Source organism: Crinia signifera, unplaced genomic scaffold, assembly GCF_055691185.1.
Source record: "Crinia signifera unplaced genomic scaffold, ASM5569118v1 HAP2_SCAFFOLD_250, whole genome shotgun sequence".
In the NCBI taxonomy this organism is placed as follows: domain Eukaryota; kingdom Metazoa; phylum Chordata; class Amphibia; order Anura; family Myobatrachidae; genus Crinia; species Crinia signifera.
Window position 1 is genome coordinate 93,701 of NW_028142143.1, and position 18,314 is coordinate 112,014.

The 18,314-nt window shown below is 46.5% G+C and overlaps 1 long non-coding RNA gene across 1 annotated transcript; it reads right to left on the reverse strand.

Annotated features, from left to right (window-relative positions):
• Window positions 1–967: 967 nt before the first annotated feature.
• On the reverse strand, window positions 968–13,128 carry LOC146054536 (uncharacterized). The gene is made up of 3 exons (XR_014468227.1): window positions 12,990–13,128; window positions 3,952–4,159; window positions 968–1,638 (listed from the first exon to the last, which is right to left on the reverse strand). It is a non-coding gene; the product is annotated as an uncharacterized LOC146054536 (long non-coding RNA).
• Window positions 13,129–18,314: the final 5,186 nt, after the last annotated feature.

Sequence of the window (18,314 nt, forward strand, 5' to 3'; positions counted from 1 at the left end):
CTTACTTACTTACTTACATGAAGAAGACATAAACAAAGCATGTGTTTATCCCCCGGGCAAACTGGAATCACGTCCCACCAGACAGCTCCCTGGAATGGTTGTAGTATCTTCACTGACCCTCCGGAAAGGTCAGACTCAGGAAAACCAAACGGAGGTGCGCATCCAGCAAGTCCAACAAAACGGGGTCCACACAGTCCTGATCACGCTAAACGCGTTTCGGAATTCACCTGTTTTGCCAGTGGGAGACTTTGAATGCTATAATTACTTCTGGATAGTGTGAGTGCATTATACACCTTATGTAACTCCACTTGTATACATACCATCTGCACTAAATCAGTGTCCTTTCTTGGCAATATGCATGTGTTGTGGGCTGCATAGAACCAAGTTCTTATTTCAGATCTTGATTTGGAGATCAAAAAGGAAAAGGGAACGACCTCCTTAAAGGGACAGTACCTATTTATTTCAATTACACATGGTGTTATTTGGGAGCGCTTTATATATAACTAGTTGAAAGCATTTACACAAATACAGACACACCCATGAGCAGACCACCCAACCAGTACACTGGTCACGCCCCCCATATTATTAGGTGCTGCCCACATCTCCTATTATTGCGCATAATAGGCCCTTGATCATTTTCAGCTCCAGGCCCATTTAGACCTTAATCTGGCTCTGAAGGCACATCTCACCTTGTGTACACACTATTAATAAATAATAAATTAATAATACACAATTAAATCATTGCAATCAAGCATTTTATTTTTTACGATTTTGGATTATATTTCAACAAATATAAGAAAAACATAATCAATATTTACTGAAAAGTACTTTCATTGATATTAGTTTGAGCTCTTTTGCACCATAATGCTGCCCATACACGCTGCTATGCGTGCTTTCACGGTGTGTGCTTTAAAGGGGGCGCGCTCCCGAGCACCTCATCGCACAGTACAAATAGTATGTGCTTGCACATACTTTTTGTACTTAGTTCTCATCACATCGCATTGCATGCACAACGCATGCACAGGCAATGCGATGCGATACCCGCTATTTAAGCCCACAACGCCCGCTCGCATCGGGGCGTGTATGGGCAGCTTAAGAGCTGGTATTAAGATTTAGTAAATATCTGATGGTTAAAGAAGATAAATACCTAGATTAGATTGGTGGTTATTCAGAATCCTATGAAGGAATAATCCAGCCAATGGCCACTACTACTAAATATTCCCTTTGGCAGCAGTAAGGACTAATACATGCTTATAATCTATGAGATCACTCTCTACTTTTCGATCAAGAACCTCACAAGAAATTATTCCAAATCCTTCATCGGTGAGGTTCTGTTTTATAAAACTTTCATCACAATGAAATGCATGTATCATTTCATTACCAGCTGTGATATATGTTGTATTTAAGCATCCAATTAAAATAAAGTATCCCCCAGGTTTAAGCAGTTTCAACATCTTCCTCAGGTTGCTTCTGTACCCCTGTTGGTCCTGACTGACTAGGCCCAGCAACCATGCTGTGAGTACACAGTCAGCTTTTGGTAACACTTCCGGATCCGTGAGATTTTCTTTGCTGAAGTCGATTTTCACAATGCGTTTGATTGAATCTTTTAACTTTTCTTCCTTTTCCTGTTCTTTAACACTAAGAACAAAATACAGTAAACCTTTATATTATACTGTATAATAAAGGGGGCTTAAGTTGCAGAATTGTATTTTTCACTTCAATTTGTTTTTAAAAGCTCATCCACAAAAAAAAGGCAAATCATCGCAAAAGCACACAAACAGTTTAATTGTATAATTAATTCTTTCAAGCAGTTAAATGTTCCCCGGACTCTTAAGTGTTCTTTATGTGTATGGTATGTTAACCCTTTGAGTGCCAACGTTGCTGTGATCGATCCTCAAAATATCCGCTAAAAATGCCAGAGTCGCTTAAATAAATATAAATACAGCCAAGTCAATTAACTGAAGCTTAGTAAAATATTGCACCCAAAAAAAAAAGAGCAGATATTTTGAGGATCTCTCACAGCAATTAGGCATTAGGGATGCCAATCCTGGGGAATTTTTTCAATCCCGGGTTTCCGGATCGAAAAATGCTCAATCCTGGGATTCCCGGGATCGGCATCCCTAAAAGAAAACTGCCCCCTGTCTCCCACATTTACTTACTTGGAGGAGCAGTGGAGCTGGACATGCGGCAGCAGAGTGGATGCAGGCGGCGGGTGTGATGCCGGAAATGCTTATGTGTGGCCGGGATAGGTTGTACGGTGGAGAGTTCCAGCAGCGGAGGCGCAGTGCAGCATGATGTGTCATAGGCCACTCTGTGTATGCCGAATGCCGGGTCCGGAATAACCGGGCATTAGACTGCGCATGCACAGCATTAGACTGCGCATGCGCAGCATTAGACTGCACATGCACAGTGTCCAATACCGGGATTTAAATCCCAGACATTTTGAGGCCAAATCCCGGGATCCCGCTGATCCCAGGATTGGCCACCCTAGTTTGCATTCATAGGGTCAATTCCTATTTTCAACCCTGGATTGCTACAGGCACAATTGGAGCTATTGAATCTTGAGAAATGCTGGCCATTAACTAGAAATCAGTGGCGTAACTACTGTAAGGCAGCCCCAGCAGCCGCTTGGGGGAGCAAGCAGCAGCAGGGTCTGTGTGGGCGCCGGCACCCGCTCGACGCACTGACATGCTGCTGCCTGCCGCTGCCCACTGACTGAGCACTGGAGGCGAATCAGCGGCAGCGCGGGTGCGGCCATGGCAGAGATGTCAAATTCCCCCACTGATTCAATTGACTTTACACAGAGCTGGCTATTGGCTACTGTGTACAGGATGGGCGGGCGGATGGGCGTGCTAGGGCGGCTTGGGATATATCGGAGCCAAGGGAAGCAGCAGTGTCTGCTGGTCTCTCTTACTCTATCCTGCTTCAGCTTCTCCGTTATGAGTGTGACACACTGGGGAAACATGCCGGAGAGGAGCCTGGAGGGGGGCACAAACTTTTTGGCAGGGGGGAGCAAAATTTATAGTTACGCCACTGCTAGAAATTATTCACTTTTAAGTTATAATCTAGCCCCCTGCTCTACATCCAAAACTAAAACAGTTACCTGACGAAATGTAAGAGAAGTATTTTTTGTGTAGTATCGCACTGGAAAAATACCCTAATAGTACTGATTATGTATAAGAATAATTACTACTGGGTAAATGATTCTCCAATACCTATTTGTTTTTGCTGTAGTACTGTATGTCAGCTTTTAATTAGGTTGGAGGTGCTCCCCTAAGTCAGAAACATAGTTCAAATATAGACAAAGAAAAAAAGACTTGTGTTGGGGGCACTGAGAATTAATCGATCAGAATATGAAGGTATTAAAAATGAACCTTTATTTCAATTAAACTTAATATAAAGTCCCTTAGAATGGACCTATGGTTTGTTTAGGCCCAGGACAAATTACATTTATGGCAAACAAACAAACACACATAAATATATTGGCCTGAAACACCATAAATTGGTCCAATTTAGGGTGTGTCAGGCCAATATATTTATGTGTGTTTGTTTGTGTGTCATAAATGTAATTTGTCCTGGGCCTAAACAAACCATTGGTCCATTCTAAGGGACTTTATATTAAGTTTAATTGAAATAAAGGTTCATTTTTAATACCTTTATATTCTGATCGATTAATTCTCAGTGCCCCAACACAAGTCTTCTTTTCTTTGTCTATATCTGAAGAAATGTAACACAGTCCGAGTTTGTCGGAGGTGCGATTGGCAGCTTAAATAGGTCTTTTTAAAGTGATTGCCACTTTTAAAAAATGTCGGAGGCCGGCTGCCAAAGCACCTCCAGCAAACATGTACTGTGTTATACCCCTCCCACTGTATCTTTTAATATAGTTATTATTTTTTTTAACTTGACTCATATTTTATATACATATTGAGTATGTTTAGAATAATACTTTACCTGATCCCTTGCAGCTCGGTAACAATCTTAGATGCATGAGTCCAATCAAATGCCCCAGTGCGGGTGTTCACCCATTTGTTGAGTTCCATAATACACGGCTCTTGTAATTTTAGTATTGTGATCTCTTTGAAAAATTCACGGACAACAAAAAGTTGATGAACGATGGATCCGACACTGATGTCAATCAAAGTATCTCCTTTAATACAACCTGCATGGAAAGAAGAAACGCAGCATTCTATAGAGTTACAGGGAGTTAACAGCAAAGAAAGATAATGTTTGTCCTAACATTGATCACATACTGAAACAGATTTCATAATGTACAATATGGTTCATGGCATAATACTGGGTGCCTTCATCTACATGCAGTAATAAATGTCCGGCACTCCGAGAGTTAATACATTGCTATAAGCAGCGGCAACAAAGTAATGGACACATGGTGCGCAGTATACATCCCCCTGTATAAAAAATGGGGTGAACGTAGAAATGGCTGACACCACAGCATCTACAGACCGCCATCAATTAGATAAACAGGAGATTCTCAAATGTCTTTCAAAGGCAAATGTGGATAAATAGTACCTTGTATAAAAAGATACAGAAGATACTGTAAGTATATATGTGTATATATATATATATATATATATATATATATGAGAGAGATCAATTGCGGCATTTACCAGTATAGAGGAGGGGTCTGCCGTAATGCGGGCCCCCCCTCCGCTGCCATCCACGTCCAGCCGTGCTCCCCGGCTCCTCCCATCCACCGCCGTGCTCCCCGGCCACGCGCGCTCCCGAGTTCCCTGCACAGGCCAGCGCATGCGCAATAACTTCATACATACGCTGGCCCAAGCCTCCGTGGTCTGGTTTTGCAGCAGCCCCCGGAGGCTTGATCGGGTTCCGGAGCATGCGCAGTATGGTCCGCGGTACTGCGCATGCGCAGAACCTGTTTTGGGGGCTGCTGCGCATTTGCGCAGAGAGAGGCATCCCGGAGGGAGGGAACACCTCCCAATGGGATGCCTTGAGTGACTGGCAGGTCGGACTTCCAATAGGAAGACACTGCCAGTCACAGTGAAGCCAGAGGAGTCTCACAGTCATCTGGCTCACTTTAGGCAGAGACAGTGGTGGATTTTACATGGGGAGGCTGCAGCCCATAGGCAAAAACCGCCACTGATATAGATATCTATATAGATATATATACGCTTCCCGAGTCACTCGTGTCCTGTGTACGTACAATTATGTCATTTTTCCTGCTCAAGCATACACTGCTCAGTGCTGAGCTGGGGAGAGAGGCAGCAGCAGCCTGTCCTCTCTCTCCCTGCAGTGGTGTGCAATCACAGGGGTGTTGCCATGCCCCTTCTCAGTGGCCACACCCCCTTCATTTTACTAGGGCCAGACAAACCTGTTGGCTTCCCTTGGCATCTGGTTTCTCTCTCTGAGCTGGAAAGGTCTCACCTACTCCCATTACGCACAGCTATGTTACCCAGAATAACCATATCTAAAGCATACAGTTTATCAAAACACACCTGTTACTAATGCATTGTGCAGCTTCTCCATAATAAAAACCACAGATTAATCTTTAAACCCACTATCTGTATGAAAATAATTATTAAGGAAATCCCTGGAATCCATCCTGTGCAGATGATGATGCTTCATCTTGGGTCCGGCCTCCATTCTCTTGTCTCCTGTATCACAGGAGGTGATGAGTCTCTGATCTGTACCTGTAGCCTTATTGTAATATCTCTGACTTTCTCTTTATATGCATCAGTAATCTTGATCCGCCGTAGTCCAGGACTTCTTCCAGGTTCTTCAAGCTGCCGGCGACTCTGGCAGCTTCCTGCAGCGGACTGAGAGGCGCAGAGATGTTACATCTTCCGCACCGCTCATCAGAATGATTCTATTGGCTGCTCAGCGGCCAATCAGAAGCGCCGCTGAGCAGCCAATAGAATCATTCTGATGAGAGGCACGGAAGATGAAAAATCTCTGCGCCTCTCAGTCCGCTGCGGGGAGCTGCCGGCAGCTTGAAGAACCTGGAAGAAGTCCTGGACTACGGCGGATCAAGACTGAAGAACTTCCATGGAGGACCTGGGTGAGTAGGATTTCCTTCCACAGGTCCACCATGGATTTCTTCAGACCGGGCACCGACCCCGGAGCCAGGGACCCACCGACGGGATCAAGATAGCTGTCAGTATGTGTGTTATGTATGTATTAAAGTTTTATTTTTCTGGTGTGTCAGTGTGTGTTTATTTAACTATTTTTTAAAATGTGGAACTACAAGACCCAGCGGGCCTTTTAATGCCCCGCAGGCTGGGACTTGTGGTTCTCCAAGTCCCAGCTTGCAGGGTAGGTTTGCTGGGACTCATAGTTCCACAGTTAAAAACAATAGTTTACTCTATTTTTTTACACACAATCAGCTCGATTCCCACCGCCCAGGGGCATCGAGGACAGCACCAGGCTTCAGCCTGGTCAGGGGAGTCCTGGAGGGGGGGGGGGGTCCCCACTCCCCCAGGGCCCCTGGCCAGGCTGACCGGTCAGAGGGCTGAATGCTTTGGCTGGGGGGGCTTGTATAAAAAGTCTCCCCCCAGGTGTGGCATTACCCTGCTGGCTGGTTGAGCCTGGGGCTGGTTCTTAAAATACGGGGGACCACTAGTCATTTTATTTTGGGAACCAGCCCCGGACCTGGGGCTGGTTGTTAAAAATCAGGGAAATTTAATTTTCTTTTTTTTTTTTTTACACCTTGCAGCCTGCACAAATCTGACTGATCCGTGCAGACTGCCTACACTAATTCGTATTAGAAGCCATATATACGGCCGCTAATACGAATTTATATGCCATCGGAGGGTTACAAAGCAGTCGTATTTGACTGCTTTGTAAATCCCCCTCCGGAACACGACAAAGCATACAAGGTATGCTGTCGTATTAATTCATGTAACGATCAGATCAGGTGATCGATCAAATTAACGTATGCCTCCTGTTATGATTATCTGTTCAATCAATGTATGTCTGGTATGTTTGGTAAAATCATGCCGCCTGTGATTATTATGTGGGAGATCAGAACATGTCATGTATTATGTGTGTGGACTATTGGTGACCCAGGGAGTGTAGCCATCTGTGGACTCCTCTGGAGTTAGGATGTAAGATAAGATCTGAGACCCCTCATAAACCAGATTGGGGGGGAGAGCAATAGTGTCCAGCCAACAGGCCAAAGGTGCTCTGGCCCTCCACTAAATTACCTCTTATCACTTGAGGAATGTATAAAATCTACTTCAAAGCAGGGACAAATTCTTTATGGGAAAGATCCTATATCTAGGGACCTTCACTAGGCTCAGCAAGGGAATGGTTAAAAATCCCAAGGGTGGGAGGGATGAGGGAGTCTTCAAGGTATAACTAAGACCCTTCTCCCTATAGTCAGTGTCACTACCTGGGGGTCTAGCAAACAGGCTGTAAGCGACCAGAGATTTCTTGTGGAGAACCCCCCCACGTCAGGATCTGTATTTAAGTGTAAGATAGGTTCTGTCATTTTTCCCTTTTTATTTTATTTCTGAAATTGCATTTAAAACTCGTGTGTACTTTTAAAATCACTGTAAAATCTTGTAACTATTTTCTAAAGCTCTGTAGTATTTCTAGGAATAAATAATACATATTCTCAGTCCTGGTTCTGTGTTCTTAAGACTCATTAGCCTCAGAAGAGAACGCTCCAGCGTGTTACCATTTGTATATTGTATTGTGCGGTCAGGTGCGAGCCAAGCCGCCCCTTGCACAGTTTCAAGTGCTAAAATCAGGTTTTGGCTGGTGGCAGTGTACTTTAAGGAAAGGACCCGAGCGTCCTAAGTGAACCCCAGTCACGGCCGGAGTTGCTCAGATTGACGTATCGGAGCAGGCGACCGGTGGGTCCGTGACATTTGGCGGCAAGCGGTGGGGTGGAGAATTCATTTTTCTCTTTAAGAACTTAAGTGAGTGTGAGTAGAATTTTGTGAGAAATACCCACATCACCAGAATCAGAACTCAGAGCTTTACTATAGTTTTAAAAGTCACACAGTGGATGCAATTTCTGTTCCCTCCCTTCTCTTGTTTTTCTTTCCTATCATTTAATTTGACAAGTGTGAGACTCAGGATGGCTGATTACCAGCAGATGAGGAGAGATGACCTGGCGGTCGTGTGTGTTCAGAGGAATATCCCTTGGTCTGGCCAGAGTAGAAAACGTTTGATTCAGGCACTAGTGGATGCCGATCGGACTCTAGCTGCTGGAGGAAACCAGTCCATGGACAATCCTACCCCAGGGGCTCAGTCAGCACTGGACCTTACAAACGATTCCGCGCCAGGGTCAAACACTTCTGCTGGACCTAGCAAGTCTACACTGCCGAGCGACCTTCTAGCTGCTATCAGGCAAATGAAGAATGTGAACCCTATATTCACTTTGCAGCTGGTGCAGCACTGCCAAGCCATTGTCGACAGAGAGGCTGCGGAGCGCAAAGCCGTACGAGAGGCTGAGGAGCGCAAAGCCATACGAGAGGCTGAGGCTGCAGAGCGTCAGGCCGAGCGTGAGTACCAGTTGGAACTGGTGAGGCTCGGAGGGCTGATCGCTGTTGGTGAACCAGTGGAGGATGATACAGGGCATCATGATGGCGAACCTTTATGTGAGACTTTATCTGCCGTGGCTACTGAGTTAGCAGGAGATGGGCTTCGTACTGAACTTTTACTGTCTGCGGAAGTAAATAATGTGTTGGATCATGATGTGGACTCTGTTATCAATCATGGGGAGCCTAACAAGGGACAGAGGTCCCAAATCACCGCTGACGCGAATTTCACCGGACCGCGTCATGCACAGTTCCCTGTCTTGGAAGCAGACAGAGGAAGCCAAGTGAGTGTCAGCTTGGTTGTGAATAATGAGCTGGCCCTGGACACTACAGCCGGTGCTCAGAGAGGTGACATCTCTGCTAGCACCAGGGAGACTGTAGAATGTGTGGCAGTCAGGGAGACTGCGGAGTACCAATCCCCTACAGCACCAGAAGAGCCCAGTGAGTATTTTGACCCATATGGTGATGATTATCCGTTTAGGCTTATGAGCCCAGAAGAACTCACTACAGAATGTCAGCTGCAAGGTATCTCCTGCCCCAACAATTCCCGCTGGGAGATGATCAAGCGGCTCACCCATGCACGAAATGATGAGCGCAATGTTTTCGGCATGTATTGCGGTGAGTTTCTAACCTGGGGTCCGATGCGACTCCTTGGTTGCTGCTGAGAGACCTGACGGACTGTTTTGAAATAGTGCAGCAATATGCGTATGATTGTAAAAAGCTTGATACTCCATGGTGGAAAGAGCAGTGCCGCTGGGCAGATGCTGAAAGGAATCGCCTGGAACAGCTTCTATCACCAGCTATGGAACCAACGACACAGCCTACCGGGGTTTCCCTCATGGACATGGTACCCCGGCCTGCTACAATCGGTGTGGAACCTGTTCCAGAGACCTCACATCACAAGGCCCAGTTTAAACTGCTGGAAGATGTGAGCAGCATGTTCCCACCCGTTGCTCCAGATTTGTTGCCGGAAGAGGCTGACTGCATAGTGAAAGTATGCAGGGAAGAGACTATGTCGGAAATAGGAATGGGACTTTCTGACTGTATGCACACAAGTATGTGTGGGACTACTGATGTGGGACTTATATTAACTCCACACATATCTGTCAATGTTGTTCCCCCTGTCGCTAACCCTTCTGAACCATATGATGCATCTCAGGTAGTATATAACCATGCTGAACATTGCAATGTTGTTATTTTGTGTGAAGCCCCTGGGATGATCTGTGATAGTGCCGTACCTTCGGTGGAGGGTGAGTTAGAGACAGGTATAGTGGGTAATCCTTGCCAGTTTGTGGGGTTAAATGAATGCCCTAATCTAGTTGGGAATGAGACACCCTCACTCACCAGTGGTAGGAGTGCTGCTGGTGATGTCATTAAGGTTGCTGTGCTAGACATTAACCCTGTTCCTCCAGTGATGTCTGGTTGTGACATGGGGCCAGGGGATGCTAACTGCACAAATGGGACAGATCTGAGTTGGTTGCAGGCAGCGCATGTACCTGCCAATAAGTTACTGGTGACAACATGCTCAGATAACCCCATTCCTGCTCAGAGACAATGGGATCCAGATATAGCGTTTTTGCCACGGTGCAATTGTAAGCCAGCAGGATGGGCCCCATGTGTTGTGGAAGATGCACAGGCTAATTTGCAGGCATTGCAGGATGTCTCCCCAGGTTATGATATTGATGTTACTGTTGATAATGTGATGTCTTGCGCTACTGTGGGAAATGTGGTACCAGGTATAATAAGTGACCCGGTGGGTCCTGTGTGCACTGTAGACCTGTCAGATAGGGAGAGAGTGTCCCTTACTGCAGCTTTCCCCCCAAACCCCCCTCCTTAAGGTAGCCACACAAACACAGATACACAGCATGGGTTCCCTCCAGACACTGAGAACCTCAGTGGCACCACCCCAGCCACAGAACCTGCGGGTCTGGGAGGGAAGGTCATGCTCAGGAAGGTGTCCTGGAATGCCATGGAAAGCTTGGCTTTCCACGCAGAACTGAGACTCAACCCTGCACAGGCTGCTCTGAACGTACCAGGTGAGCCGATGCCCACTGCGGCTGCCCCATACCTGGGAAGTGGGGAAGATACCCCTGGGTACAGTGAGAGGGTTGTTTCAGGAATAGAGCCAGTGGCTAGTAGGGAAGCTGCTGTGTGTAACCAGAAGTGTGGGAGGGCCCGCGAAGCACAGGTAAACTCAGCTTCATTAACCTCGGAAAGGCTGAGCTGGGATATTCCCAAGACAGGGGACAATGACCTGCTGGTATTCCCCCTTGCAGAAACGTGCCCCCCTTCACAATTCACACACACAGACACAGAGAGCGAATCTCCTCACAAAAGGATGAGGTGTGAGGTGTTGAGTGAGTGGACCTTCCCCCCAGTGAAGGGGAGGGGGGGTCAGTCAGCTCAGGAGAGGTGCTGGGAAGACATTTTTAAGTCTGTATATAGTGCTGGGAGAAGGCCCCACACCTGTGGTATAGTTAAACGTGCCGAGTTACGAGTCCCAGGGGGATGGCCGTTTGGGGTGTGGCGGAATGGTCTGGTACTGATCTCAGTGAGTAAGGCCAAACTGCCAGCTGCAGGGGAGAATCCGTGTCCAGGAGTCCGACGCACAGCTGTGGTGGGCTGTGTCATTGCCAGCCGGGATGGACACAGCTCCCACTATATCAGTGTGCTTACAGACTATGGGTTCGAGGACACATGTGTGCTTTTAGTTTGCCATCTCCTGCGAGAGGGACAGGGACTATGCCCATTGCCCACACTAGCCACGGCTATGGCGTCAGGTGGTGCCATGACAGAGGCCAAGTATAGGGAAGTGTTAGTACAAATTCAGCAGACTCAGTGGCAGTCTGTTTCAGAACAGAGACCACTGCTACCCATCCAGGTGATGTAGTTAATAGCGCACTGATGAGACGGTGACGTGGGTCACCGCCTCTGTGCGCCATTTTAAAAGGGGGAGGTGTAACGATCAGATCAGGTGATCGATCAAATTAACGTATGCCTCCTGTTATGATTATCTGTTCAATCAATGTATGTCTGGTATGTTTGGTAAAATCATGCCGCCTGTGATTATTATGTGGGAGATCAGAACATGTCATGTATTATGTGTGTGGACTATTGGTGACCCAGGGAGTGTAGCCATCTGTGGACTCCTCTGGAGTTAGGATGTAAGATAAGATCTGAGACCCCTCATAAACCAGATTGGGGGGAGAGCAATAGTGTCCAGCCAACAGGCCAAAGGTGCTCTGGCCCTCCACTAAATTACCTCTTATCACTTGAGGAATGTATAAAATCTACTTCAAAGCAGGGACAAATTCTTTATGGGAAAGATCCTATATCTAGGGACCTTCACTAGGCTCAGCAAGGGAATGGTTAAAAATCCCAAGGGTGGGAGGGATGAGGGAGTCTTCAAGGTATAACTAAGACCCTTCTCCCTATAGTCAGTGTCACTACCTGGGGGTCTAGCAAACAGGCTGTAAGCGACCAGAGATTTCTTGTGGAGAACCCCCCCCACGTCAGGATCTGTATTTAAGTGTAAGATAGGTTCTGTCATTTTTTCCTTTTTATTTTATTTCTGAAATTGCATTTAAAACTCGTGTGTACTTTTAAAATCACTGTAAAATCTTGTAACTATTTTCTAAAGCTCTGTAGTATTTCTAGGAATAAATAATACATATTCTCAGTCCTGGTTCTGTGTTCTTAAGACTCATTAGCCTCAGAAGAGAACGCTCCAGCGTGTTACCATTTGTATATTGTATTGTGCGGTCAGGTGCGAGCCAAGCCGCCCCTTGCGCAGTTTCAAGCGCTAAAATCAGGTTTTGGCTGGTGGCAGTGTACCTCAAGGAAAGGACTCGAGCGTCCTAAGTGAACCCCAGTCACGGCCGGAGTTGCTCAGATTGACGTATCGGAGCAGGCGACCGGTGGGTCCGTGACAATTCGTATTAAGAATACGAATGCAACTTTTTGCATTCGTATTCTTAGTAAATTTCCCCCTATATATTTAACATATTCATATGATATTTTTATCACTATACAATGTGACATGTCTGTCTTGTCTGTTACAAGACGATTGCGGCGAGTCTGTGTAACCACGCATCAGCAGTCCTATGCCTACATGTGTTCAGCTTCAGCTGCAGGGCAATTAGGAGTTTGTCTCTGTGGGGGGGGGATTCAGTCCAGATCAGAGCCGTTGGTAGCAGTAAGGACTGTTAATTGCTTATAATCTGTAAGATCACTCTCTATTTTTCTATCAGGAAACTCTCAAGAAGGAAAGATCTCACCTGCTCCCATTACGCACAGTAGAGGAATGCTATAGCTATACCTGTGCAATAAAAGGTCACATATTAATTTGCTGTTACCCAGAATAACCATATCTGAGGATACAATGTATCCTAAATACACACCTGTTACTAATGCATTGTGCAGCTTTTCCATAATAAAAACCACAGATTCATCTTTAAACCCACTCACTGTGTGAAAATAATTATTCAGGAAATCCCTGGAATCCATCCCGTGCAGATGATAATGTTTCATCTTGGGTCCGGCCTCCATTCTCTTGTCTTCTGTATCACAGGAGGGGATGAGTCTCTGATCTGTACCTGTAGCCTTATAGTAATATATCTGGATGTTCTCTATATATATATATATATACACAGCAGAAATCGTTAGTTATTTACTGTGATTGGAATGTTCTCACACACAGCTGACCTTAAAGTGCTGAAAAAGTATTTATTGTGATTAAATATTTAATACAATCAGGTGATATTGATATCTCCTCTGCAATGTGATGTACTGTATGTTCCAAGCTGCTTGCACAGGTCTACCTACTTTTAGAGTCTCCTCTCCAGGAGAAGGTGCAATTTTTGGTAAAAAATGGCCAAAATCACACCATTTTCTGAAAATCGCACATGTAGTATTGTGCGATTTGCGGTAACATTATTAGGCTTTGCTATGACCAAAAAATAGCACTTCAAGAATCGCATCCAGATGTTTTCTCATTGAAAACATAAAAATTGCAAATGCAATAGGGTACAATTTTTTTAAACCGCACCCTAAACTTTACCAAAAATCGGAAAAAAATTAACCTGCTTCTGGCAGGCTAGACTGATAAAATCAGTGAGATCTGAGCATGGTTCTGTCAGAAATAAGTATATAAAGTGAAAATGAAAAAATAATGATGTGGGGTCCCCGCTGAGCATAACCAGTTTACCAGGGTCCCCCCCCCCCCTGTTAAAGAAACCATCATTGGGCTCTTGGACTGGTCCAGGTTCCAAACATAAGGGGGTTCCAGCACTGGGCTCCAACAGCCAGCAGGGTGATATCACAGCCTGGGTAGACTATTCATATAGGCTCCAATGGCCAAAACATCACAGTTTACCTCCAAATTTTGGAGAGATTTGTGCAAGTGTATGAAAATTTCACCCAGAGTTTCTCTACAATAAACAGAACAACAAACAAACAAACTGAAAGCGTAAACCAGGATCTAGGCAAATTTACCCAAATGTATTTATCTGCTCTCCAAGACAGTGTGGTCTCTTTGTTACTGTGTACAACCATAATAACCATGTTCATAAAAGCCTGAGGACTTTCTCCTCTTTTTTGTCCAGAATTGTGTTGCATCCTATTCTACATGGACTGCCTTCTTCCCAGTCAGTACCATTACCAGCAGTCCATGACACTCTGAAACACTTTACTAATATCTGGAGTGAGGTGAAAATAAATTTAAGTAAAGCATCTGCTCCACGCAGAAGAGAAACCAATTGATTGGGTCTGGCTATCAACTAGACATCTTTGGCTGAAAGTAGCCACTATGAAGCTAGCTCCCAAGTTCAGTAAGGCAATTTCACAGCTGGGGGGACATATTTACTTATTCACAGAGCACTATTACATGCCGAGCCATGATTGGCCAATGGGTATATGATTGTCATAATTGGACAGATGTCACATGTTCAGGACATGCACCTTTTTAACCCCTAGGATACCTACAGGATCTGGAGAGAAACAATCTACACTGGATTAGGTGAGTATGCTGATTTCTTTAGAGGTACCATATAGCTTTCTACTGGATAAGAGGATCAAAGGGCTACAGGAGATGTGTGAGTGTGTCAGTATGTATGTGAGTGTGCATGAGTGTGTTAAAAGCTATACTATCATGCATCCTGTCATTATTGTAAAATTTGTTTTACAAGTGGAATTACAGGTAATAGCAGGCCCTTTAATGCCCTGCATGCTGGTCCTTCTGGTTCTCCAAGAACCAGCATCTGGAGGAGACTTGCTGGGACCTGTAGTTCCACAAGTAAAACACAAATTTAAAACTTTCTTTTACACTTTGAAGCTACTGTATGAACTCAGCACCCACCACCCAGGTATGTTAGGCATAGCACCGGGCCTTATTCCTGGCCCTTGGGTGCTCTGGAGGGACAAACCCCTTTATTGTGGAGTTTCCATTCCACCAAGTGACCGGGCCAGGGTTGTCTATTTGGTGGGTTAATGCTATGACTGCAGGGACTAATATAAACATATCCTCCAGCTGTGACATTACCTAACTGACCAGTGGAGCCAAGGCTGGTTTCAAAAATACGGAGGACCTCTATGTTCTTTTCCCTAAATTTTTTTTTAAACCATTACTGGTCCAAGAGCCAGGTGCTGGTTCCTTTTACCATATATTTTTAGAACCAGTACTGTCTTAAAGAGAGTCTGTTGATGATTATCTTTAAGAGGGGGAACCCATGCTGTTTGTATTTTACATTTTTAACACTTTCTTTAACTTTTTCACAAAGAAGCATTGTACAGATCTGACTGATCCATGCACGCTTCATTGTTGACAGCAGGAAGAATTAATTCTGCAAACATTTAATAAAATAACTGAAATTGTTTTAAAAAACAGACCCTTGTGCATTCATAAACAGCAGAGTTGCCACCAATAGGAGATTAGTAAATTGAAGAGCGCCAGATGCACTAAGCTTCAAAGTGATAAAATGGAGGGTGATAAAAAAATCAACCAATCAGCTCCTGTCTGACATTTTTCAAATACAGTCTGTGACATGGCAGATAGGAGCTGATTGGCTGGCTGTTTATCACTCTCCATTTTATCACTTTTGAAGCTTAGTGCATCTCTGGCACTGTATTCGAAGAGTAGTTTCTTTCAATCAATTCTGAACCCTCTGTTAATATGAGCTAATAATTTGTGCTGATAATCATATTAACAACAATGCTGGTGATGACTCTGACATGTTCCAAATGAGCTTATGAATAACAACAGGGTTAGCATTCCTTAAGACAATTGGTAATTTGATTTACCCAAACCCCAAAGATGCTGTATTTTATGGGAGCCAATACAAAACAATCACTTCAGCCAAAAAAGTTTATTTCCTGTTTCTGAAGGGCTTGGTTTGTTAAACTGTGTATGTTCTTTTTAATAGAAAGCATAAAGGTGGATGGGAAGGGCACAAGGACACTACCCTCGTGAAACACTTTTTTTTTCAATTTAGGCTGCATTTTCTGGGAGCATTCTTGATAATCTTCTGCCAGCTCATGCTTCTTCTTATTATTATTATAAACAATATTTCATGGGTGTGCTTGACTGGTAGTGTGTAAGGGGAGTATACAATATTTTTTTTTCTCCATGTGCAGAGAATCCTGTTTAGGATTCGCTGCAAATTCACAGGGTTCAGGAGGGCTGCAGCATTCGCTGCCAGCCCTCCCTGTCACCCTATTCAATGCAGCAGGGGCTCATTGACCCTGCTGGTGAATATTAACCCCTGCGACGAATGCCGCAGGGAGCCAGAGGCAAGCAGAGAGACGTAAGCCTCCCTGACTGCCCCAGAATTTGTCGGGGAGGGCTCCCGGAGCACAGGCAGCAGAGGCTACCCCCCAGGAATGCTGGCAAGGGACAGAGGTAGGGAGCTGCTTCTCTGGTCCCACACATAACAAGCCGGGACCAGAGTGAAGTGAATATATGTATATCTAATGAGAGTCTCCCGAGCCCCCTGCTGGGGAATGTGTAAAAAAAATAAATGATGCAGGGTGAGAGGGGGTTGGTGAAGGGGTTGGAGGATGCATGGTGAGAGGGGATTGATGCAAGGGGCGTGGGATGCAGGGTTAGAGAGGGTTGGTGCAGGGTGAGAGAAGACACAGGGTGAGAGTGGGTTGGTGTAGGGTGAAAGGGGGTTGGTGCAGGGTGAGGGAAGATGCAGGGTGGGAGGGGGAGGAGGACACAGGGTGAAAGGGGGTTGGGTCAGGGGGGGGCGGAGGATGCAGGGTGAGAGGGGTTTGGTGCAGGGTGAGGGAAAATGCTGTGGTGAGATGGGGCTGGTGAAGGGAAGCGGAGGACGGCAGGGTGAGGGGGTTGATGCAGGGTGAGAGAGGGTTGGTGCAGGGTGAGAAGGGTTGATGAAGGGGGGTGGAAGATGCAGGGTGAGAGGGGGTTGGTGCAGGGGGACGTGAATGCAGGGATAGAGGGGGTTGGTGCAGGGGGTGTGGCATGCAGGGTTTGAGAGGGTTGGTTATGGGTGAGGGAATACACAGTGTGAGATTGGGTTGGTGCAGGGTGAAAGGGGTTGGTGCAAGGTGAGGGATGATGCAGGGTGAGACGTGACACAGGGTGAGAGGGGGTGGTGCAGGTGGGCTGAGGATGCAGGGTGAGAGAGGATTGGTGCAGGGTGAGGGAAGATGCAGGGTGTGAGGGGGTTGGTGCAGGGGGTGTGGGATGCAGGGTTAGAGACGGGTTGGTTAAGGGTGAGGGAATACACAGGTTGAGATTGGGTTGGTGTAGGATGAGAGGGGGTTGGTGCACGGTGAGGGAAGATGCAGGGTAAGAGGGGGTTGGTGCAGGGGGGCGTGGAATGCAGGGATAGATGGGGTTGGTGCAGGGGGTGTGGGATGCAGGGTTAGAGAGGGTTGGTTAAGGGAATACACATTGTGAGATTGGGTTCGTGCAGGGTGAAAGGGGGTGGTGCAAGGTGAGGGAAGATGCAGGGTGAGACGGGACACAGGGTGAGAGGGGGTGGTGCAGGGGGCTGAGGATGCAGGGTGAGAGAGGATTGGTGCATGGGTGAGGGAAGATGAAGGGAGAGAGGGGGTTGGTGAAGGGGGCGGAGGATATAGGGTGAGAGGGTGTTGGTGGTCAGAGGATGCAGGGTAAGAGGGTTGGTGAAGGGTAAGAGGGATTTTGTGAAGGGGGTGGAGGATGCAGGGTTAGAGAGGGTTGGTGCAGGTTGAGGGAAGACACGGGGTGAGAGTGGGTTGGTGTAGGTCTTAGAGGTGGTTGGTGCAGGGTGAGGGAAGAGGCAGGGTTATAGGGGCGGAGACATAGGGTGAAAGGGGGTTGGTGCAGGGGGGGGGGGGGTGGGAGAATGCAGGGGATAGGGGGTTGGTGTAGGGTGGGGGAAAATGAGATGGGGCTGGTGAAAGGAATCGGAGGACGCAGGTTGAGGGGGTTGATGCAGGGTGAGAGGACACAGGAGGAGGGAAGCTTCAGGGTGAGAGAGGGTTGATGCAGGGTGAGAGGTGTTTGGGTGAAGGGGGTGGAGGATGCAGGGTGAGAGGGGGTTGGTGCAGGGGGGCGTGGGATGCAGGGGTTAGAGAGGGGTTGGTGCAGGGAGAGAGGACACAGGATGAGGAAAGACTCAGGGTGAGATGGGGGTTGGTGCAGGGTGAGAGGGGTTTGGTGAAGGGGGGTGGAGGACGCAGGGTGGGAGGGGGTTTATGCAGGGTGGCAGAGGATGCAGGGTGAGAGGGGGTTGGCGCAGGGAGAGATGGGGTTGGTGCTGGGACAGAGGGTGAGAGGGGGTTAAC